The 24,938-nt window shown below is 50.0% G+C and overlaps 1 long non-coding RNA gene across 3 annotated transcripts; it reads right to left on the reverse strand.

Annotated features, from left to right (window-relative positions):
• Positions 1–6,891: 6,891 nt before the first annotated feature.
• LOC132435386 (uncharacterized) lies at positions 6,892–9,921 on the reverse strand. 3 transcript variants are annotated; one of them, XR_009521526.1, is made up of 3 exons: positions 9,831–9,921; positions 7,807–7,882; positions 6,892–7,480 (listed from the first exon to the last, which is right to left on the reverse strand). It is a non-coding gene; the product is annotated as an uncharacterized lncRNA (long non-coding RNA). The 3 variants fall into 3 exon arrangements; XR_009521527.1 differs by having other exon boundaries at positions 6,893–7,452; positions 9,827–9,896; XR_009521525.1 differs by having other exon boundaries at positions 6,894–7,452.
• Between the last annotated feature and the right edge of the window lie 15,017 nt (positions 9,922–24,938).

Below are 24,938 nucleotides of genomic sequence, written 5' to 3' on the forward strand. Positions count from 1 at the left end.
TCCAGGCCAGGTGCAGAGGCTGGTCCTTGCCACCAGCTGGGGGTCTAGGAGTCGGGTGGGGGCTCTGGCTGCCTGTTTGTTCAGCCCTGAACTGAGGTTCCTGTTAGGAAGTTACCTTATTTGTGTTCAGACTGATTTGTTTGCTGTTCACACTCACATGGTGAGCTGCCCCTTGGAGTCCTGGCTTCAAACGTAGGGGTAGGCATGGGAAGTGGGAATGATGGCCAGACTCAGAGCCTGCAGGGTCCAGAGAGTACTCTGGGAAAATCAATGTCTACAAGCTCCTGATGAGAAGGTGGGTTGGACCCCACTGGAAGCTCAGCCCTGGCTCCCTGCTTTCCAGAGGAGAACCACATGGGGCTCACCCAGTGAGGAGTCCTAAGGCAGGAAGCCTCGGAGTTTGGCTTCCTCACTCACCGGGGGAAGTGCCTAGTGAGGAACAAAGTATCCTAATGCCAGGCTCCCACCTTGAAATGCTGATTTAGTTGGTCTGTGGTGTGCCTGGGGCACCGGGACTTGTACAACTTTCCCAAGTGATTCCACTGTGTGGCCAAGGTGAGAACCTCTGTTCTAGAGTCTACTAGCCTCTCAAACTTTAATGTGCATACACATCACCCAGGAATCTAGTTAAATTGTAGATCCAACTCAGTGGGTCGGAGGTGGGTCCTTACATTCTGCATTTCTAACACATTCCCGTGTGATGCTGGTGCTGTTAGTCTGGGGACCATTCCTTGAATGGCAAGCCCCTATACCTGCTTTCAACTTCTCCTTCCAATTATCAGGGGGAAGGGGGTGGGGCCGTGTCCCCAAGCTTTCTGCACCTGTTTACTCGGCCCACCCTTTCCCCACCACCTTGCTTGGTAAAGTGATCAGCATACTTCACAGCCTCTCTGGCCAAGGCCAGTCCTCTAGTCATTTTCAGAGTCTAAGTGGACAAAACAGATCCCTTACCCTACCTGAGACAAACCAATTCAACTGGCTCCAGCTGGGGAGTGTGGCAGAGGCATGGAGAGGGCAGCAGCAAAAGCAGCAGGCGCATCCTTCTCTTGTCCTCTTGGGAACTCAGGCCCTACGGGCAGATAGGACACAAACATTGAGCGGTAGGGTATGTGTCCAAAGATGGCTTCCTTCCCATATGCTCTGTTTTCAGAGAGGCCTTGCCATTTCCCTATCCCCTCTTGTTGGATCTGGGCTAGCCCTATGACTTGTTCTGGTCAGCAGAATATGAAGAAAGTGACACTGTGTAACTTCTGAGGCAGGACCCTATGATCTGAAGTTTTCCCTTTGCTATTTGGGGTGCTCGCCCTTGGGATCCAGCTTATATGTGAGGAAGACTAAGCTAGTTGTGTTGAGAGAATGAGAGAGTCCCAGCCTCCCAGCCAACCCTGCCAAGACACTAGATTTGTGAATAAAGCTATCCTGAATGTTCCAGTCCCAGCCACCATCTGACTGCAAGCCAGACCAGCTACATAATTTGTGGAGTCCAGTGTAAAATAAAAACATAGGGTCTATTGTTCAAAAATAGTTAAGATTTCAAGACAGCAAGAGTAGAGCATTAAGCCAGTTGCAGAGTCTCTCTCAGCGTGAGGCCCTGTGCAATTGCATAGGTACCACACCTATGAAGCCAGGTCTGACTGCAACCTCATAAGAGGTCCTAGTTGACACCCTGTGAGGAAGAAGCACATCCCAGCCGAGCCCTGCCAGATTCCTGACCCCCAGAGTTGTGAGCAGGTAAAATAGTTGTTTTAAACCACAAAGTTTTGAGGTGGTTTGCTATGCAACAGCAGATAACCAAAACACATTGAATGGTTTACTCTGGCAGAATGGGAGACTCATGAGAGGAGGATGGGGAAGGTCAATGATTTGGGAATCTTATGGGTTAAGACCAATGAAAAATGATAATGCTTGTTCACTAAACGGACAGATCTTTGAAGATGAAGACTGCTTACAGAATGCAACAGAGTCAAAAACTAACTACAATCCAGTGTTTGAAGGTGTCATTTCCCCACAATATGCTGACCTGACGAGGGCAGAGGAGGGCAGGGGTAGGACCCCTCTTGCTTTGCCTTTTCTCTGGGGCAGGCAGTGTGGAGGAGCTAAAGAAGAAGGGTCTTTGGAGTCAGACAGACGTAGGCTCACATCAGGCTTGTGCACATTCAAGCTGTGAGAGTTTGAGGAGCCTCCCACCTCCCCATTTGTCCCCATCCTGCTCCCACTACAGCCTTTCCCACCCCAGAAAATGGCAACTTCATCCTTCTAGCTGCTCAGGCCAGAAAACTTGGAATCATCTTTGGATCCACTCTTTCTCTCATCCTCACATCCAGTCCATCAGCATACTTCTCATAAGACTCTACCTTCAAAATATATCCAGAATCTGACCTCGCCCAGTCACCTCCCCTGATATCACTGTGGACCAAGCCTCCTGTCTCTTGCTAGGATGACTGCAATAATGACCTATCTGCTCCCCTGCTTCCACCCTTGTTCTTCTACAGACTTCAACTCAATGGTTCTGGTAAACAGGGTAAGATCATGTCACCCCTTTTCTCAACTCCCCTGACTCCCCAAGTCACCCCAGGTGGGGGCTGACAAGGCCCTCCACTCCCCTTATTTCTCTAACCTCATCCACGACTGTTCCCGAGTCTCACTCTGCTCTAGACACACTGGCCTTCTGGTTTTCCCTTGACTAAACACACTCCTGCCTCAGGGCCTTTGCACTTGCTATTCCCTCCTCCTGCTTGTCCTTCAGCTATCTGCATGGTTCATTCCCTCACCTTCTTGCAGTCCTTGCTACAATGTCACCTTTTAAAAAAAATTTTTTTGTGGGGGGAGCTGCGTTGGGTCTTCGTTGCTGCGCACGGGCTTTCTCTAGTTGCGGTGAGTGGGGGCTACTGTTCATTGTGGTGAGTGAGCTTTTCATTGCGGTGGCTTCTCTTGGTGTGGAGCCCGGGCTGTAGGTGTACGGGCTTCAGTAGTTGTAACGTGTGGGCTCAGTAGTTGCAGCACGCAGGCTTAGTTGTTCTGCGTCATATGGGATCTTCCCGGACCAGGGATCGAACCCATGTCACCTGCATTGGCAGGCAGATTCTTAACTACTGCACCACCAGGGAAGTCCCAATATCACCTTCTTAATGAGGCCTTCCCTGCCTTGTCCTACGCTCCTTATTTCCCTATACAGCTTAATTTCTCTCCATAGTACTTATTACTATCCAACAAATATATATTTTCCTTATTTATTTATTTTTATTAGCTCTTTCAACAATAATGTAAGCTCCCTAAAGAGCAGAGGTTTTTTATCTGCTTTGCTTACTGATTTTTCTCTTGGAGCCTAGAACTGAGCTTGGCACAGAATGGTCAGCCCACAAATATTTGTTACATGAATAAACCAATGAGTGAGTGAATGTTACTGATGGTATTAACTTCACCTAATACAGCCCACTTTGTTGGGTTTACTGAAATCTAAAACAAGTACTAAAGATACAGTTCCTGGCACGGAACAGAGGCTCGTGGGATGTGAGCAGGGCAGGAACAGATAGATCATCAGCCCAATCAATGTCTGCCCCTATGGCCACGTGTCCCTCTCAAGGGCTCTAAAGGAGCCAGGTGAGCTGCCACCAGCCTGAGTTTCTGGCCCAGGATTACCAGGGCTTCAGCTTTTACTTAAGGAATTTGGGATAGGGATTGATTTAGGCAAATACATTGCCATATTTCTTCAAATGTCCCTTTTCTAAGCAAAAATAAATACCTGATCTCAAGTTCCTGCAAGCTCTTCTCGCCATCTCTCCAAATCATCTTATAACTAACTCATCATTTAATCCATTGCCTGTCAACCTTTTTTCTGAATTTGGGAACACTTTTCTTTTTTAATGATTTTTTTCCCCTTTTGGACCTCAGGAGCAGAAGGTTGAGGTAATCCTTCCTACCTGTTCATGGCCATTACTATCTGAGGTCCATACCAGATCCCACTCTTCTTTTTGTCTGTCTTTTCCTCTTTATCCTCATCCCCTTGCCAATTCCCCTGCTACCCTAATAAACCATTTGTTATTGACTATCTATGGACCCATGTAAAACATGTAGGGCTGTTTTGTATATATGTTTTAAATTTACATAAATGGTAAACCTTTCTTTTTCTTTTCCTCTTTACTCAAAACCATTTTAAAGTTCTCTCTTTGGTGCTCTATGGATAGAAGTTTCATTGCTTCTAACAGCTGTTTTCTAGTATTTCACATTGCAGATGAAAAGTCTGCTGTCAGGTTGATTTTTATTTGTAGAAAACCTTTTCTAATGTTAAAAAGCTTGGAAGATCTTTTTATTTATCATCAGCATTCAAAGATTTCAACAAGATGTTTAGGTATCTATCTTCTCTCAACTTGCATGTCCTTCCAGCTGTGGGCTGCAGGCATTTGGAGGGGGGTACTTTTGGCTGTATTGAGGGTGAGTTTTCTGAGAAGTATTCCAGTGGGGACATCTGACAAGAAGTTAGGTAAGAGAAGGTGTCTGGGCTGGATTTGGGAGTCATCTGCATTTGGGTTCTAGTTTTAAAAGAAAAATATGGATGGATGAGATCAAAGATGGAGGAGAATAGGTCAAGTGGGGAGGTGAGTGGGTGGGGCTGCTGAAAGCAGGGGGTTATCATAGGGTCTATTATTAGGTAAGCAATTGTTTTCTTCTCCTTTTTTATTACAATAAAATATTTCAAACACTAAGAAAGTTATAGATAAAAATATGATAAATACCCAAGAACTCAACATCCAACTTTATAGACTGCAGCTTTTGCTATGTTTACTTCAGTTTTTGTTTTTTTAAGTAAAAGTACATTACGGACACATATGTAGCCCCTTTGCACCTCTCAGCAGTTCCATTCACTGGAGTTAATTACTATTCTAACCTGGTGTTATCATTTCCATTCATGGTCTCATACAATTGCTCCACAGTTACTTACCCATAAGCAGCATACAGCATGAAATGTTTTGCATGCTTCTAAACTTTATATATGTGGCATCATACTGTACTTGTCATTCTTCAGCTTGTCTCTTTCACTCAGCACTATGTTTGTGAGTTTTATATACGTAGCCAGTTTATTAATTTTCATTGCTATAGAGTATTCCAAAAATGAATAGACTACAATTTGTTTTTCCATTTTTTTATACTGTTATATGTATATATACTGTTATATGTATATATACTGTTATATGTATATATACTGTTATACTGTTATATATATATACCATTATACTGTTAATGGACATTTATGGATCATGTGCTATGTGCTGGATATAGCAAAATTGTAGCAGTGAATCCGCATCTCAACCTGTGAAAAATCACGTATGCTACTTTACAGATAAGGAATATAAGGCTCAGAGGGGGTAAGCTACTTATCCAGGTGACACAGCTAGTACATAGTAGAAGGGCACCCTCTCCTCCCTCCAGGATCCTCTGGCCCTGATCTTGCATTGTCTCTTCTTCCCCAGGGAACTCATAGCCTCAGCCCTGGGGGAGGAGGTGCTTCTGGAGCTTTCCTGAGCTGGTGCTTTTCTGTTGACTGGAAGCACACCTGGACTTGGTACTGGGGAGGCCCTTGTCAGTGCTCATCACCTGGGTAGGCCCAGCCCAGTGACAGAACAGGTACACTCACAATGCTGGCCCCTGGCCTGTGTGGGCAGCTGACAGGACACAGAATCAGTCCTGCTCCTGCTCTGGGGCTCTAGGTTTTTGGAAGGCAGGACCCCGTTTTCTCAGCCTCCTCAGAGCTCCTCATACAGTGCCCTGGAGAATTTAAGCCCTCTGTTCCCTCAGTGCTTTGTAGAGGTCTGGACATGCGGTCAGGAAATGTAGGCTCTGCTCTGCCCTGCCCCTGTATCTAACTTGCGTGATGTGATGCAGCAGGCACTTAGGCCTCCTCTGAAGTGGGATGATAGCCTCGGGGACACCATTTTGCTTTTTAAGTGCCTGTCCCTCCTGGGCTCTGGCCTAGGAAGGCCTGGGGAACGCACGTAATAGGAGAGGTTCGGGGTCGGGGGCGGGGTGTGCTCGGCACTCAGGGACTGAAGGGCCAAATGGCCGGGCCGATGGGGAGTGTCATTTCTCGCGGCGGGCAGCAGGGAGCGCGCGCAGACCGTGTGATGGGGGCACCGCCTCCGCTGGCCGTCCCCTGCAACCGCACCTGCGGGGTCTCAGCAGCCCCGGCAAGGGCGCGCGAGGAGGCTGTGCGAGGAGGGAGAGGCCCCTCACCCGCGAGGCTAGGAGTTAGGGCCAGCTTGTTGTACACACCTCTCAGAAGCTCCGGGAAATGAAGCCCGATTCGGGAGGTGGCGCGCGGCGCTGTGCTCAGAGGGCAGTAGAGGGGGAAGGAAGGACGTTAGTTAGGTCGGGTGCCTAAGATCATTGCTCTCTGGCTGGTGGAGTCAACGCTTCCTAACTTCGGGGTAGAAACAAGCATGCCCCCCTCCTCCCAGTGGGAAGAGGATAGTCAATTGCAGGAGATTCCCAAATGTTAAAACGAAAAAGGCTACAATTTTCGTCTGGTTCCCTTCCAGACCCTGGGGCGGGGAGGTGGGGGGTGGGGTGGGGGACAGAGGGGGGGTTACTAGGAAATCCACCCTCCTCCTACGCAGTCACACCTAGGAGGTGGCTGTGTGTCGGTGGGACCCATCTTCCTGCTCCTAGACCACAACCCTTGCCAGCCTCAAATGTGCTTCCAGCCAAGACCCTTCTGTCCTGACAAGATGGGTCCATAGACTTATTTTTCTTTTCTGATTCCAAACATAATATATACATTTTGCATAAAAATTAAACAATACCAAAATTACCATTAAGAAAATGAAAGCCCCTCCGTAATCCCCTAACAAAATTACCACCTTTTTTCAGGTTTACTTCTATTCCATACATATACTAACATTTATTATAATGATTTTTACAAAAATCATTGAATCAAAGTATTTTAAACTGTTTTTAATCTTGCTTTATTTCTCACTTAATATATATTGGACACGTCACTGTGTCAGTGTATATACCTCCACCAAATTTTTAACAAATGGTTGCACAGCATGCAAATAGTTGAGCCAGCCCACCACTGATGGGCTTTAAGATGGTTTTCCCTTTCCCCTCATGACAAGCATCCTTATAGGCGCTGTGCTCCCTGCAAGTACTTTTTAGGAGCGATTCTTTTTTTTTTTGACTGCGTTGGGTCTTCGTTGCTGCGTGACGGCTTTCTCTAGTTGCAGTGGGCGGAGGCTGCTCTTCTTTGCTCAGGCTTTTCATTGCGGTGGCTTCTTTTGCTGCGGAGCACGGGTTCTAGGCGTGTGGCCTTCAGTAGTTGCGGCATGCGGGCTCAGTAGTTGTGGCACATGGGCTTAGTTGCCCCGCGGCATGTGGGATCTTCCTGGACCAGGGATTAAACCCGTGTCCCCTGCATTGGCAGGCGGATTCTTAACCACTGCGCCACCAGGGAAGTCCCTAGGAGAGATTCTTAAATGTGCAATTCCTGGGATGAGAGAGAGGCTCATTTGAAATGGCTGATGTTGCTGCATTGCCCTCCACAGGCTGTACTGTCTCTCTGGTCAGTATATCCACCCATGGTGAGGGCAGGTTCCTTGTGGGTTTAGCTACAACCTCTCTTGAGGTGAGGGCTTAACCTCCCAAATCTTGGAGCTTGCCTGAACTGGTCATTTCTGGAGGTTTCAGCAGCTCACTAAGGACCTCATGAGAGTGTGAAAAGGAAGCTTGTTTGTTCAGTTCAGGGGTGTCAATAGCAAGAGAAAGGACTTCATAACCTTTCTGAGAACAGGGGTGATTACAAAGTGGCCTTACCTCCCAAGGGATCATGGTGGGGTGCAGGATGGAGCAGAGGAGCCAGTCAGAGGAGTGAGGAACTGGGTGGGGTTCCCTGGAAGAGAAACTCTGTTACTCCTAAGGGACAAGGGCCCTCCTGGGCACAAGTGCCTCAGGGACCAGCCCACTAACCTTTTAAGCTCCAGCTGTCTGGAGGCGGGGGTGGGGGGGGGCAGATCCTGTCCCTGGCCAAAACCACTCAGTTCCAAGAGAACATATAGCCTGACTTTGAAGAAGAGAGAAGGCCAAGACCCACCACAGAGGGATCTTTTTTTTTTTTTTTTTTTTGCGGTACGCGGGCCTCTCACTGTTGTGGCCTCTCCCGTTGCGGAGCACAGGCTCCGGACGCGCAGGTTCAGCGGCCATGGCTCACGGGCCCAGCCGCTCCGCGGCATGTGGGATCTTCCCGGACCGGGGCACGAACCCGTATCCCCTGCATCGGCAGGCAGACTCTCAACCACTGCGCCACCAGGGAAGCCCAACAGAGGGATCTTGAGATGGAATCAGATGCTAAATTGGTTGAAAGAGCCTCTGAGCTGGAGCAGCCCTGGAGGGCTTCCTGGAGGAAGAGGTTGCACACTAGATGTGCCTTGGTAGGTGGTGATGATTTGGACCCTCCCAGAAACCTGAGCAAAGGCATGTTTGTAGGAATGGTCAGTCTGCTCAGGGAACAAGAAGCAGCACGGATTGAGGGTGAGTTGTGGAAGGGCAGGAGGAGCTCTAGCTGGGGATGTGGCAGAAGCCAGTGTAGGGATGAACCCTACAGCTCCCAGGAGAGGAATTTGTTCTGGGGTCCTTCTGACCTCTGAGTCCCTGGAAACTCTGGCTTAAGAGTCTGGACATGTCCTCCAGGGCTCCTGGAGGCCTATCAAAGGCTCACTTCCCAGGGCAGAGAACTCAGACCTAGGGCGGCGGTTAGCGCCGGGCAGCGCGGTCTCCTGAACACCAGGAGGCGCCATCCACTGCCACGCGGGTCCGGGGCTGCTCCGCCCAGGGACCGCTGGATTTTCCGCAGTGCTGCTAAGCTCCCTGGTGTTCACTCGGGCGAGGGGCCCACCACTCCCACACCTTCACCTTTTCCTCCTTTTCCTTCCCCATCCCCAACCGGGGGCTCTTTCCCCTCGCCTCACCAGGCAGAAGGGGAAGTAGGGGTTTGAGGACGAGGGTTTGAGCCAGGCCTGGGGGGCGAGTCACGGAGGGTCGAAGGGACTGAAGGAGACCGCGCCTGGGTTTCCTCCATTCGCCCTCCCTCTTCCCCTTCCCCCGCCCTTTCCTCGTCCTCCCGACTCCTCCCAAGTCCTGCTCTCTCTCCCGTGCCCTCCTTCTTTTCCTCATTCTCCCACCATGATCTTTGGTACCAAGCCAATTTTTACGGGAGTTGGTCCTCCACGTGTAAGCTCATTAAGGAAAAGATGCAAAATTCATAAATATTTGAAGGAAGAAAAAAAATCCATTGCTTCCCCCGCCAGGTGCCAGTCGGCCCTGCTAGCTCAGCGCCCCGCCCCCGCCCGCTCGCAAGCCCAGGCGGGGAGTCCCCTGAGGCGGGCGCGGAGGCCCTGGGCGGGGTAGGGGCCGCGGCCTTCCCAACCCGCGTCCGCGCGTCGCCGAGTCACTACCCGGCCAGCGTCGCCGCGGGCGGAATAGAGGACGGAGGATTGAGGCGGCCGCCGCGTGTTTGTCCAGTGCCCGCCCCCGCCGCCGCCGGCCCTAATCTCCGATACACTTGCGAGTTGGCTTCCTGCCCCGGGGCCCCCACTCCCCGAGCAAACAGGGCGGGCGCGGCGCTGCATCCGAAATGTGGCATTTGAGCAGCGCAGCGGACGAAATCCGGAGCGCGGCCGCTCGGCTGTAATTGCCCTTCCCCGCCCTAATCCTCCGGCCCGGCCCCGCCCGCCGGCTGCGGCCCATTGATTGTTAGCGCAGGAGCCGGGGTCTCGGCCCAGCTCCGGGAGGGGCGCCCCACCCCCTACCCGGGGTCTAGGAGACAGTCCGGACCCACCTACCCGTCCCCCATGTCCTATCCCTGGCGCCTCTCTCTAGCCGAGGTCAGTCCGGACTTGGAGGCGGAGAATGTCCTTGGAAAGGGCACCGAGGCTGCCAGGGGTAAATGCAGGGGTGGGGCGAAGAGGGGAATACCCGCAAACTTGCCCCGGCCTGCCAGGCTGAGGGAGGTGAGATCCTAGATCGCGCCGGCCTTTGTTAGGTGAGGCAGGGGTGCAGAGGACCCACAGGGGCCTCGCGGGGCTTGACCCCCTGAGAACCCACTATGGAGCTGGGGGTTGAGAGGTCCCTGTGTGCCCCAAACCACCCCGTAGACCTCAGTGCTTCTGCAGTGGCGGGGACCCACTTCCTGGGGTCCTCCAGAGTGGCCTGAATCTCACTGCAACCGCATTTAGTCATTCTTCACTGAATATGGGGTGCAGAGTGCCAAGTGCTCCAAGCTGGGAAATAGACATGGTCTCTTCTACAAGTTCTTAATGAGAGACGTCAGTGCCAGGGGAAGAGAGAAATAGCGTGATATGGGAGCCTTTGGGGGCAAACCCACTGAGGCCAGGTGATGGCGTTACAGGGAAAAGACTCTGTTCCTCGCTGGGGTGAGTTTTCTTTCTTCCCAGCCTCCCATCCAGGCCCCACAGTGCACCCCTTCCCCTCCCAGCACAGCCACCGCAGGCCCGGGAAATTGAACCTTGGCCTTCTGAGCGACCTCCCTGGGCCTAGGCCCACAGTTCAAAGCTTGGCTTCTCTGTGCGGTCGGTGGCAAGCCTCGGCGCTGTGGTGGTGGTAGTGGGGGGGTTTGGTGGGCAGGGAGCAGGGGCCTTCTCTGACACCCTGAGGCCTAGGGGAGGAAAGCTAGGGCTGGGGCCAGAGGCTGGGCCAGGGTAAGTGGAGGTCTACGGAAATGGAGCACAAAAACAGAGATATAGGAGAGAAATCAGGCTGCGAGGACTTGATAACTAGAGGCTCATGCCTAGATGCCTCCCCTTAATGCCCTTGAATGGGGCTGGGATGAGGGTGAGGCAAGTGAGGCACCACTGAGGGCACAAATTTAAGGAGGCACTCCCTTTCAAGGTTGTACACTCCTGAGAGGGAGTGTCTCCTTGCTTCACCCTAGTCCCAGACCTGCCCTAAGTGAGCACTCCCCTGTACAAAGGTGGCCCCAGTCATTGCCCATTACCTGCTGATTTGCCTCATAGCCTGACACCACCTTGATATCATCCTTACTATTCACTTGGTTCATACTGACAGCCTCTCAGCTGGAACAGAAGCAGCATGAGGCAGGGACCTCATTCCTCAAAGCACTAGGTAGGCAGTAGGTGCTGAATAAATAAATAGTTGATGGATGAATAAATGACTGTATCTCCTACCCTCCTTGCCCCCAAGTCTGAATTCTTCCCTCTGGACATGGCCGGCTGCAGTGGCCACCCCGGGGTTTCTTGTTTTACCTCGAACCCCGTTTAATCCTCAGGCCCTCTGCCTGAGAATGAATTTGCACAATTGGTGTGTGTTTGTTCTTCCATCCTCTGATACTAAGCCCTGCTTCTCTCTCCAGCCTGACGCTGACTCTCTGAGGACAGGGACCAAGCCTGGCCTGGAATTCCTTATCTGCCCTGCAGCACCCAGGCCGGGGTGGCCCTCAATATATGCTGTATGATGAACACCCAGGGCCCTAACACCCATCTGAAGACTTTGTACAAGTCCTCCTAATGCCTTATTTCTTGTTGTGGAGAGGGTGATCCAGGTCACATGTTTCCGCAGTGACAGAACTGAGCTAAAGCCAGAGTCCTGCATCCCAGAAGCAGTGGAATTTCCTCCTCCTGTTTCGTAATTTCATCAGGCAAATTATGAAGGTACAATGCTCTCCGCCTCATGCATTTAGGTGTGGCCTGGTGGGGGCTTCTCAGCTTTCTCATATCATACCAGGTGCATGGCCACCAACTGTAATAAATGTGACAGAGCACGTGTGAGCAGGTGGGCTTGTATATAGTATCTGTTGGGTGTGTGTGTTTGTGTGGTGTCTGCTGCGTATGAATGTGTGTGTGCCTGGGAAAGTGTGAGGGTGTATATGGATTCCGTCAGCAGAGGGTGTATACAGCTTCTGTTGGATATGAGCATAGGTTGGTGGGGAGGGTGTTGGCTGGGTGTGTGTGTCTGTTGAGTGTGGGTGTGTGTGTAGTATCTCTTGGGTTGTGTCTATGTGTTTGTAGTGTTTGCGAAGGATGAGGGTAAGTGGTGTCTGTGGGGTGTGTCTGCGGAGTGTGTGCTGTGCTGGCTGGGATGTATGTATGTGATGTCTGCTCTGTGTGCATGATGGCTAGAGTGCCTATAGGCTGTTACACGATACTGCCTTCCAGAAGCCTCTGTGCAAAATGCCTGATGATATCCCCTGACCAATGACCCTGTGCCTGGCCAGAGGCTGCTTGCTGCCTCTAGGCCTAGGCTGGCTAAGGAGCCATGCACGGAGTGTCTGGGGAGTCCAGTGTCTCAGGAGGTCAAGAAGCTGAGAGACAGCAGTAACTACTGTGAGCAGGGGCATGGAGACCCAGGCAGGGACAGGAGCTGGCTGCAATAAGTGGACAGAGGCCAGTCTCGAATCCCGTTGAGTATAGATGGCAAGGCCCCACACACCACACAGATCCAGGATGGGGGATGGGAGCGGACACATCAATCTGGGTCTCGATCCAGTCAACACATTCAGGCTTAGGACAATTCAGAAGAGCCCGGGGAGAAGGCTGAGCTCAGATGGTTAGGGAAGGTGGGACAGAGAAGTGAGTCAGCTCTGAGCGCTAAGGAAGCAGGGGCTGGATCTCAGCCCCACTGCTGACCTGACCAGTGCCCTTGTACAATGTACAGTCTGCCCAAGTGCACACAGTGACCCTGGACCTTGGCCTGGGAACCTGCAACTTTTGCCTACTCTGGGGTAGAGAAGAAGAGGACGGCTTTCTTAGGCTTTGAAGGCGGTGGAAGGTCTGGCTGGCTGAGGAGGGGATGGCTTTGGGGCAGGATAGCTGGAGGCCTGTTGGCTGGGCACACTGACTCCTGGGTCCTGGGCTGACCTTCACAGGGAAGGCAAGGCAGAAGGCACCCGCAATCCAGAACCTCTCCGCTCCACAGAGGGCCAGAATGGCCACTCATTGCCCACGGAAGAGCTAAGACAGGGAATGGATGACAAAAAAGTAGAAGGAGGGCTGACCAAAAAGGGCATTCAGAAAGGAGTTTGATAGAGGAGAGGAGAGAAGCCTCCCAAACAGTAATAAGAGTCACCAAGATGACCCACTCACTGGATTTGCAATCCCCAACTGCTAACTTCTGTCCTCAGTCTTGTCATCTGGTTTTGGGGGTTGAACTAAAACAATTTTAAGGTTCATTTCCCTGTGACTCTAACCACAGAGAACTGGCCTGGCCTCGGCCTGACCCAGTGACGGCTCACACTAGCTCCTGCCCTCAGTCACGGGGAAGCTGGGAGAGTGTGTGCCGCTCAGTGGAGTGGAAACCCAGCCCAGGGCCCAGATCTCGCTGTCTGGAACACCGTGCTCACAAGTGAACAAAGACTTGAAAGGACAGTTACAAACTTTTAGCTCCAAGGAGGGCTGTGTCTTTCTAAGTCAATTCTAGAATTAAATTTGGAGGTCACATCTTTAGGACTTCCAGGGTTGAGATTCTGGGAAAGTCCAGCCGAACTCCAGAGCTAATGTGAGTAACCTGCGACCATTTCTTTGGTCACTGAGGCCTTTAGGACAGAGAAGGGCAAGAGGCAGAGAACACCAGACCTTTGGAGGTCGGGAGAACTTGGTGGGAGAACGTGGTGGAGGAGGGAGCTGGCTGCCTCAGCGCTGAAGAGGGAGGGGGGAGTGGTGAGTGAGACTTTCCATCCCTTCAGTGAAACAAAAAAAATCATTTCTCCTATTTCCTTGGCTGAGATTAATGATAAACTGTCTATCCCCTAAAAGAAAATGATAAAGACTCTAATTTTACTTGGAGGCTCAGAAATGCCATTTCTACGCAAAACAGGGAGCCCATAATCAGACTTGAGCGGGGCAGAGCTTTGATAGAAAATGTTTTCCTCTGTCCCTCTATTTCTTCCCCTCCTTTCCCTGTGAACCAAGATGCCCGACAGCTAAGAACAATGCTCAATAAAGTGAAATAATATTTTAGTCAAAATAGGCCGAGACTGCTCCCAGCCAACTGTAAATTAGCATTTTGAGGGCAAATATGCAGACAATTTGAGATAATGAAGCCTGATTATTCAATCCAATGAATGTTAACTAGGGAGCAGAGGCTCCTCCGCCTTATCTCACTCTCTTCGATTTACTTTTTAATCGTTTCACATTGGAACTCTTTATTTGTTTCTGTTTTATGTGCCCCCTCCCTCCCTCTGTCTCTGTCTCTGTCTCTGTCTCTGTCTCTCTCTCTCTCTCACACACACACACACACACACACACACACACGCACACACACTCAGTCTCCCTCCCTTCTCTCCCCACTCCACTCCTGCCCAGGCTGCAGGAGAGGACCATCGGAGATGGTCAGTCTGTCCATCCAGTCCACCTGGCCTTCACGTTGGCTCAGCAAGCCCCATGGAGCACCCACCACGTGCATGGCTCTTTGTGGAGTTGGCAGGGTGCGGGGGACCAGTGCGCACTAAACAGTTGATACAGCCGCTGCTTCTCAGAGCTTAGAGCAAGGCTGGGCACAGGATATGGGAGAGTCACACGCACTTATAGAGGAATATACCGGGGGCTTGTGAGGTGCAGGAACCCAAAACAACAGGAGGAATTCCTTTTAAGGCTTTCAGTCACCCTCCCTGAAAGGTCCATGGGGAGACCCCACCCCAATCCCAAGGAATCATGGAAACCTTTCTTAGATTATTCTTCATGCCAGGCAGGACTAACTTCATAATCTGTGGGCCCAGTGCAAAGCAAAAATGCAGAGACCCTTGTTAAAAACTTATTGAGAATTTCAAGGTGGTGATGGCCGAGCACTCGCTAAACCAAGCACGGGGACCTTCTTCTGAGCACGGGGCCTGGGCAACTGCACAGGTCATACATGTAACTGGCCCTGGCTGCAGGAGCTCCTGGTGGAGGTAATCCAAGAAGGCTTTCTGGGGGAGGAATGAGGCCATTCTTAAGCAAGGAGTGCTGTTCCTGAGACCCTGGGGAGGGTCCCAGCTGACCAGGGCTAGCCCTGGGTGGGTGGAGGGGACAAGGCAGGAACCCCCAGCTTCTGAACAGCTGTCAGCACGGCTGTATTTCCCCTTGGCAGTGCCTGTTCTCCAGCCCAGAAATGATGCTTACTTGGTGGTGGAACTAACAGCTCCCACCTGGGCAAGGCTGCCCCCATGCTCTGTTGCTCACCTGAGCCTCGGCTTCCTCCTTTGACCTTGACCCCACTCTTTCCCTCACCAGTGCCTTCCTCCAGTTCCTGCCCCTTTCCGCATGGGCTCCTGCCACGCAGTGCCAGGCCCTGCAGCTCCCCTTCCCTCTGTGCTCAGCCAGTGTCCCTCATGGTGTGTGCAGCAGGCAGTCTCCTCCCAAGTAGCCCATGGTCCACCCCTTCTCCACCCTTCCCCTAAGCATGCCCACTCCCTGCCAGACCTCCTGCTCGCTGCTGCCCGCATCCAGCACGCTCGGACACCTCAGCGCCTCTGCTCATGTGGCTTCCTCACCCGGAGGGTCTTCCTTCAGCCCCCTCCCACCTCCCATCTACTCTGTTTTCGTCCCCTTCTTCATACCCAGCCAAAGAGCTTTGGTGTCAACCAGCCCTGGTTCTATGCCCTATTTTGCCCTTTGCCTGTGTGTACCTGCCCCTCTTGGGCAGGCTGTTTAACCTCTCTGAGCCTCCGTTTCCCTGTGAGTAAATGGGGATGTACTAAGCCCTGTCTTATGAGGTAGGTGGGAGGATGGAATGAGCTGTGCAGGGGGCTGGGCCTTGTGAATGTGTGAATATGTTACCTTACCACTCTGGGAGGCCATAAGGTGAGCTGCCCTCTCAGAACATCTGTACCACTTGGAGTCCCCGTCACACTATGTGGCTTGCAGTCTTGCACTGTTTCCTCCATCGGAGTTTCCCACAAGTGGGGTGGTGGACACTGAGAATGGGCTCTCCCAACCTCCCATGTCTCCTCCCTCCTTTTGGCTGGAGAGGCTGGAAAACTAAAACCTGCATTTCCCAGTCTCCTTTGCAGCTAGGGCTCTAGAAATGAAAGGATTCCACCAATCAATTACATTCGTGACATCTGGAAGGTGGATGTGAGGCTGAGGCTGTTTTCTGTCTCTGGTTGTTTCTGGGTTTTTGTTTGTTTTCTACAGCAGCTTCACATGGTCCCTTCTCTAGCTTCTGGACGTCAAGAGGCAGACAGTGGTGACAACGTCAGTAGTGACTTGATTCTGGTTTCTTGATCTCTGTATTTTAGCTACAGTGGGTTTGAGCCCATTCAAAAGATGAGACCAATAGAGTTTGTAGTGCCACTGGGGTCAGTTTAGAATTCTTCCGGAAATCATGCCTGGGTGTTCAGTCTCAAATTTACTATTCTGGCCCTTCCAACAATTTGGAAAACACCTAATTCTCCTTACTAAATCTCTCCTTGGTTAAAATGTCCAAAGGGTTTTTCTACACAGAACCTTGACAGGCACAGGTGCAAACCAGGACTTCTCTTTATCCTGCATACTCACAGCGCAGGAGCTACAAGGTCTCCGCCTCTCCGAGAAAGTCTCACCCTTCACACCTGCAGACCCAGCACCACATGGGCTTCACGTGCTGGTCATTGCTCGTTTGTACTTCCATTCACCTCCTGCCCTTCCCCTGCTCTGCCCCATGTGCAGGGAGCTGACCCTGCAAATTATGTTTCCCAAGCCGCTCTGTCCATTGGTTTCCTGCTGGGTTCAACCAACGTGAGGCACTGGTGGGAGACTGGAAGGTGGGAGGAGGGAAAAGCCCAGAGTATTTCTCATCCTCTCTCTGCTTCCAGTGGCATCTATTCTGTGTAGCCAGCTTCTGCCAGGCACCACCCTCCCCCAAATGACTCCAGCTCCCAGCTGTTGGCCCCTCGGAGTTGTAGCTCTCACCTGCAAGCCCCAGCCTCTGGCTCTGGTCAATACCACCTCCTCCCCTGATGGTCCAGCTCCGGGGTCCTAGTAGCTTCCTGCAACAGTTAATCTGTCAGTTGCCTCGCCTTCCCCAGTTTTCATCACTTCCAACACTCCTGTAACTGGGTTCGTGAATTAAATCCCCTCTGGAGTGAGCAATCTGGTGTGAGTGGCTTTTCCTGACTGTAACATTATTCCCCATACATGCCAGTAGTGGGGCTGAGGGCCCCGAGCCACATCTTCCCTCCTCAGGGACACAGCCTGTCTCTGGGGCCTGCTTGGCCAGCTTGTCCCGGTCCAGGCTGCAGATGCATCTGGGCAGGGTCCTGCAGGCTCCCCTTCCCTAGCTGGAGTGGGGGCTGGAGGAGGAGCCAGGGTGAATGGCAGCTTTCGCCAACACCTCACTCTTCTCTTCTTGACATGTTTACTCACAGGCTGTCTGGAAAGTGAGAATCCTCTCTAATGGATGTTTCCCCCAATTAAATAATTAACTCAGAGTGTTCCTGGGCACCCTCAGCAAAGCATCTTCCAGTCCTGGAGGCTCCCCCATGCCAGGCCGTGGCTGCTGCCAGCCAGCGTCTGGCCATAGCAGAGACCGGGGAGGCTGGTGGGTGGAGCCAGAGGTTGGAGAGGGGAGGGAGCCCCAGATGTTTCAGGGCCAGGGTAAGGGAGAGGAGTGCACTGGAGAGAGAAGGGAAGAGGAGTGTCTAGAAAAGGGAGGCCAAGGCTCATAGGAGGGGACGGCAGACAATAGGGTAAGGAACCTACAGGCAAGAGGCTAAGTTTGCTGTGGTTCATTCATACCGTGGAATATCACTCAACCCTTAAAAGACATGAGATAAATTTATAGGTACAGACAGCAAAAGATCTCTATGATATCATAAGTGAAAAAAATGCAAGTTTAAGTACACACAGTTTAATTTAAGTAAAACAATGTGCACCTGTGCACATATATACCTGCCCGTCTATGAAAGAGGGGCAGTGAAGTGCAGCACACCGTTCTGGGGTGACCTCTGTGCCTGGGAGTGGAGTGAGAAGAAGGCAAGCTTCTTTCCTCGGCACTCCTGAAATGCTTGACTCTTACAACCAGAATGTATTCTTACATAACTTCTGTAATTAAAACAAAAAGAATATAGTGAAGAATACTGTTAGGAAAAAAACCAAATAGCTATATTTAAAAAAAAATGGCACAGAGGAGGATGTAGGTGTTAGATAAATTGAAGAAAATAGATACTTAATCCCAGGAAGTCTAGACTCTCGAATCAGTAGATTTGAGATTGAAAAAAATAATTTTGGCCTCATGTCATAGTGAGAAATAGGTTTTTAGCAGATCCCAGTACACACATGTATATATATCTGAAATTCCACAAAATGATATTTGCATTTAGTACATGTCATACACCATAGTATTTTCTATTCTTTTAAAAATTTCCCTTTAAAACTATTGGTTGTGTGGGCTTCCCTGGTGGCGTAGTGGTTGAGAGTCCGCCTGCGGATGCCGGGGACGCGGGTTCGTGCCCCCGTCCGGGAAGATCCCACATGCTGCGGAGCGGCTGGGCCCGTGAGCCATGGCCGCTGAGCCTGCGCGACCGGAGCCTGTGCTCCGCAATGGGAGAGGCCACAACAGTGAGAGACCCGCGTACCGCAAAAAAAAACACCAAAAAACAAAAAAACTATTGGTTGTGATCCTCTAAATAGATTTCAAGCATTAATGGGTTCCAAACTGCAGTTTGGAAAACACTGTCTAAACTGATGGGGCTCCTGGGCCCTCTTAAGAGAGCCTTGGCTCTCAAGAGTCCTGCCAGTTCTGGAGAGGAAGCAAGGAGATTTTTCTGTTTCAAGTCCCTGAGGGAATTGGGAGAGATGTTCTTTGCTGGAGTGACCACAGGGTGGCAGCGCTGGCTGCATTCACTACCAACCCAAGTGTCAGCCCAGAGGTTTATCTTTAAAACAGAATTGAACCATCGCCTATGCTCACCCCTACCTCCCAAGGGGCCCCTGAATCGAAAGGCATTACAGGCAGGCCCCCATATAGAAAGCAAAGCAAAAACTCAAAACACTCCACGGTGAGCAGCCCAGACTCCCCCTCCCCCCGTTGGTGTAGCGAAGTCTTAAGAATGGAACTAAATCCCACCCAAGTTCAAAAGTGGCCTTGGGCAAGTTCCCTAACCTCTCTGTGTCTCAGTTTCTTCATCTGTAAAATGGGCATAGGTAATAATACCTCCTTCCCTCAAAGAGTTTCAAAGATCAAATGAGTTAATATATATAGAGCCCTAAGAACAGTGCCTGCAGTCAGTAATTGTAAGCTATTATCACACTTCTTTCCCTCCGATTGCTCCCACTCTGGAGATGTGACTGGCGGGCGGGCAGCCCTTTAGTGGTCAAATAACTGCAGACATGAATGAAATCCAGGAGAGTCTATTTCCAGACTTTCCCTCCGGCTGGGCAAAGGGCTGGAGCAGTTGGTCGGGGTGAGGGGTGGTGGAGCGTGGCAGGCACCGATGAGGTTGATAAGCCACGAGTCCCGCTCCCTTGTGACCCAGCCTGGGGGGCCTGGCCGCCGACCCCCGACTCCTCCCATCCCCCCCACCCCAGGCAGGCCTATCTTGGCCAGCACTGCCCACCCCCCTCCCCTAGCCAGTGGGGCGGGAGACAGACACGCCCTGCAGACCTGGATCGAGTGTGCCAACCTAAGGTCATTTGGGAAGGTGGGAGCAGCCCGCCACTTCCCTCCTGCGGACTCTGCTCCTTCTCTCTACCACCGGCAGCACTCTTGTACAAGCTCACCTCTCCCCAGGGCTTTCGTCCTCAGGTCAGCCTCCTTCCTCTCTTCTCTGGTCCTGCTAAAAAGAATGCTTAATGCACCTGGCTCCCCAAAGCCCTTTCCCTGACCTGGGTTAAGCCAGGCCCATCTCAGCCATCACTGGCCACGAGGCCAGCACCTTCAATTTCTTCATCTTTAGAAACCTGAAAAAAAGCATTCAAAAGGGCTGTGTTTGTTTGTTTTAGCTGTCTTAATGGAGACAAACAACACAAGGGTGGAACAAAGAAGCACCAGAGAACTAGCCCCAGCATTTAAATTTGAATAAATTGAAATTTTTCTCTTTCTGGCATATAGTTTTATGGGTTTTGACAAACGCAGAGAGTCCTGTGACCACCACCAAAATCAAGATATGGAACAGTCTATCACCTCCCCAAATTTCGTCCTCCCTCTTACTTTACTCAGCTTCTCCTCCACCCACCCGCTTGCAGCAACTCATTTGTTCTCCTTCCCCATAGTTTAACTTTTCCAAAAATGTCATATAAATGGAATGCTAGAGTATGTAGCCTTTTAAGCCTGACTTCTTCACTCAGCATAGCCCATTTGAGATTCAGTCATGTTATTGCATGTATGAATAGTTTGTGCCTTTTTATTGCTGAGTAGTAGTCCATTCTATAAGTATGTCACAGTTTGCTTACCCATTACAGGTGACAGACATGTGAGTAGTTTCTAGTTTGGGGCCATAATAAATAAAGCTGCTATATGTACGTTGGTGTACGGGTTTTTGTAAGAACATAAGTTTTCATTTCTCTTGAGTAAATACCTAGGAGTAGGGTTGCTAAGTCACAGGCAAGTTATTTCAAAGTAAAGAGAACAAATCTCCTTCCCAGTCCTCTAGCTCCCCAGGAAGCCTCCATTACATTTTTCTTTGTATTTGGCCAAAGATGTGTGTGCGTGTGTGTGAGAGAGAGACACACACACACAGAGAAAACATATAATCTTTTTTAAAGAATAGAAGTGATCAGATAATACACATATTTTGCTTTTGTTGCCTTTTTCACCTAGTGGATCTTGAAGATTATACCCTCTTAATTCATATAACTCTGTCTCATTCTTTTCTATGAGTACTGGATGTACCATACTTTACTTAACAACTCCGTATTGATGATTTCTGATTTTTTTTTAAAATTACAATGTTGTAACAAACATCCTGTACAGGTTTTCCTTGCTGTCTGAAAGTAAAGTGTTCTTATGAAACCTTTTATAAGCTGAAATGGTGTAAAGTGAAGAAGCGTATACCTTAGGACACATCTTGCTAACAGATGCACAAAATAAATGGAGATAAAGCAAGATGCTCACGGACACAGTTCAGAGCGATGGCAGCTGATGCTGAGATGCTGAGAGTAGTTCCCAGGGGAGGAGTTTGGTGGTGCCCCTCTTGCTGCTGAGGGTGCGAGCTGCCTCCAGGACAGCTCACTGCAAAACAAACGCGGAAGGCTATTTTCGCTTTTCACCGTAAAAGGGAAACTCCTCTTCAAATTTCTTTTGGTTAGCAAAAACAGTTGCCAATGCCCATCTTTTTTAAAATCGTAAGATCGAAGCGGCATGGGGTGAGCTTTTGAAAAGTGGGGGACACCCGTATATGCTTCTTGAGCTGTGGTTTGAGCACAACTACAGGGTAACTCAAAGGTGGAGTTCTTTTTTTTTTTGCGGTACGCGGGCCTCTCACTGTTGTGGCTTCTCTCGTTGAGGAGCACAGGCTCCGGACGCGCAGGCTCAGCCGCTCCACGGTATGTGGGATCCTCCTGGACCAGGACACGAACCCTTGTCCCCTGCATCGGCAGGCGGACTCTCAACCACTGCACCACCAGGGAAGCCCAAAGGTGGAGTTCTTAAAAGAATAGTGTACATCCCAACTGCCAGTTGCCGCCTGCCTCCACTCCTGCCTGGCCCATAGCAGTTTGGCCAGTGCCCCCAGCACACCAGTGAAATGGCTGTCACCAAGGCTAGCACTGGCCCTTCACACTCATCCTCCTCGATTTCTCAGAGGCCGTCAGTGTTGCTGACACCACCCTTCTGTTTGAAACATTCCTTTCGGGGTTTCTGGTCTCTCTTAGGTTCCTTACTTGTCTGATGATCTCTTCCACATTTCCACTTCCTCCCCACAGCCCTTGCAGACATTCAGCATGATACACTCGGCTCTCTCCTGCGCCCCTTGCATCCCACCCCCATCTTCAGCTGCACTTGCTATCAGGCAGCTCCTGCTTTAAAGTCCACAGTTCCGAGCTCTGTTCCCAGCTCTAGTCAACTTCCTGCCCACATTGTGAGCCCAACATCCCAAACCTGACTCAGCATCTTGCTGCCCTCCACAGCTGTTCCTTACTTGCCAGCCCTGGCTTTATTTATGCAGCTGCCATGCTTCTAGGAAACTGGAGGGCTTTGTGTCCCCTCACTCTCTCCTCCTACTAATTAGTCACCCAAAGTTGCCCCTCGCATGATTCTTCCCCTTCTAATTCCACGACCAATCACTCTGAGGCTGGGCTTCCCTTCACAGTAAGGGCTGACTCTTGCTGAGCATTTGCTGTGTCCCAGACATGGTGCAAGAATTACCAAGTGGGGCTTCCCCGGTGGCGCAGTGGTTGAGAGTCCGCCTGCCGATGCAGGGGACACGGGTTCGTGCCCCGGTCCGGGAAGATCCCACATGCCGTGGAGGGGCCCGTGAGCCATGGCCACTGAGCCTGCGCGTCCGGAGCCTGTGCTCGGCAACGGGAGAGGCCACAACAGTGAGAGGCCCGCGTACCAGACACACAAAAAAAAGAATTACCAAGTGAATGTAAACCTCACACAGCCTTCAAGAAAGATTCTATTAGCTTTTAAAGCTCAGATCCAGTAGCACATCTAGGAAATGGTGAACCCAGGATTTGGTCCCGAGCAGTCCAGAGCCTGTGCATGCGACGACATCATCGCACCACCTTACTCATTGAGATTGTTTTATAACAGATTGTCTGGCCTCCAGACCTTACCATATCCAACTGATAGTCGGCTCACAGATTGATATCCCTAAAGCCTTGCTCTAACTAGGCCATAACTTGGATCAAAACCCTTCACTACCTCCAAATAAAACCTTGATGCCAGGCTTGCCATACAAGGTCCTCCATGCCCTGGGCGCAGCCTGCCCATCCAGCCTCCCACATGCGCCTGAACCTCCAGTTGTCTGGGTGTGTCCTCCTCAGTCCCACGTTTCCATCTCGGCTCACGCGTTCCTTTGCTGGGAGTGCCATTGTCCCCCTTTTCAGCCAGGTCAAATCCATGCCATCCTTTATGGCTCAGCTAAATGTTACCTCCTCCACAAAGCCTCCCACTTCACAAAGTAAATAGTGGCCATAAAAAGAGAATACCTTCAACTCAGACTTCTCTCCTCCTTACCAGCCTCTGTACTCCCACTCTAACCAGTGCTACCTGCTCAGAGGTCTCTTTTAACGACTATGCTGGACTGAAACCAGTTTGATGGAAAAGATTAAAAAGGATACTCCAGAGTCATTTAAAATTCATTTGTTTATTTTTGGATAACAAATAGATTTATATTGTTAAAAATTCTGCAGATAGAAAGGGTACGAAGTAAAATTCTCCCTCTCATCTCCCTGCCACCCAGTTCTTACGCTCACAGGAAACAAATATTATTAGTATCTTGTGCATTTTTTTTCAGAGATAGTTGGTTGTGGTAGTTTAAAAATGTCTAAAAATTCTTTGATACTCCTCCTTTGAGTGTGGGATGGACTAATTGACTCACTTGTGGTAGTGGGTAGACTTCCAAGACTAGGGTGTAAAAGGCATTGTGGCCTTCTCCTTGTTTTGCTCTAGTGGATCTAGCTGCCATGTCATAAGGACATTCAAGCAAGCCCTCTGGAGTGGCCTGCATGACAAGGAACTGAGGTCTCCTGCCAACAGCCATGTGAGGGAGGTGTGTTGGAAGCAGAACTTCCACTCAGACAAGCCTTCAGATGACTGCAGCCCTGGCCCATGACTTGACTGCAACTTGACTCATGAGATACCCTGAGCCAAAACAACCCAGCTAAGTACCCAAATTTCTGGCCTACAGAGATTATGAGATAATACAGTTGATTGTTATTATTCATGGCAGTTATGTTCTATAAAGTCACCAAGAACACTGAATTGTCATATACTAAACCATTGCTCCTAGGGGAAATATAGTTAGGTTCCTGCAAACTTCTGGTCACATTTTCATCAACTGATCAATACATAACCTGTTTTATTTGTGTTTCTGTTTAAGGATACCTTAATTTAACATATATTGTTGATTCATTATCACTGAATTTATGGTCAACAGCACTGCAACTCATGTCTGAACAAAGCTTCTCTCACACATGTGCTTTCTCTGTAAAGCACATCACAGTCTTCTTATGCCTAAGGGGGCCATTTCAAACAGTGAAATCACCAAAAAAAATACAAAAAACATGGCACTAAATAGACCAAGAAAAGGACACTTGTTTACAGTATGAAAGCTGAATCAGAGCACCTTATTCAACCTCACCTGGGAATATGCCCACAGGGCAACTCAAATTTTTGCTGCTCTGTATACACACACACACACACACACACACATGACCATGAAAGCACTTCGAGTATTGATTTGGGGATTATAAATTAGTTTTCATGAGTAGGTGAGTTCACAAATACAGAATACACAAATAAGGAGGACTAACTATAAACATCTTTTGTTTTAGTCCACTAAGAATTGGGATAACATACTCTGCAGCAGGAGATCAATAATATGCATACCCTAATATGTGCACTATGATCCCAGTTTTTGCCGAATAATGATAAACGCGTAGAAGAGGATCTGGAATAAAAAATGCCAGTATAAGTATCACTCACTTTGGGTGAGTGATTATGGGTGTTCTTTAAGTACCTTCGTTTCATGGCATTTTCTGATTTTTCCTGAAAGAAGTATGTATTTCTTAGTTATAAGAACACATAACAGAGACTTCCCTGGTGGTCCAGTGGTTAAGACTCTGCGCTCCCCATGGAGGGGGCCCAGGTTCGATCCCTGGTCAGGGAACTAGATCCTGCATGCCACAACTAAAGATCCCACATGCCGCAGTGAAGATCCCACGTGCTGCAACTAAGACCCGGCACAGCCAAATAAATAAATAAATATTAAAAAAAAGAAAACATAAGAAAAGAAAGCATTTAAAGTTATATTGTTAGATGTTGTGTTTGTTCCAATTAGTTACCAAGTTTTAGAC

The sequence above is a fragment of the Delphinus delphis genome, chromosome 12 (genome assembly GCF_949987515.2).
Source record: "Delphinus delphis chromosome 12, mDelDel1.2, whole genome shotgun sequence".
NCBI lineage: Eukaryota > Metazoa > Chordata > Mammalia > Artiodactyla > Delphinidae > Delphinus > Delphinus delphis.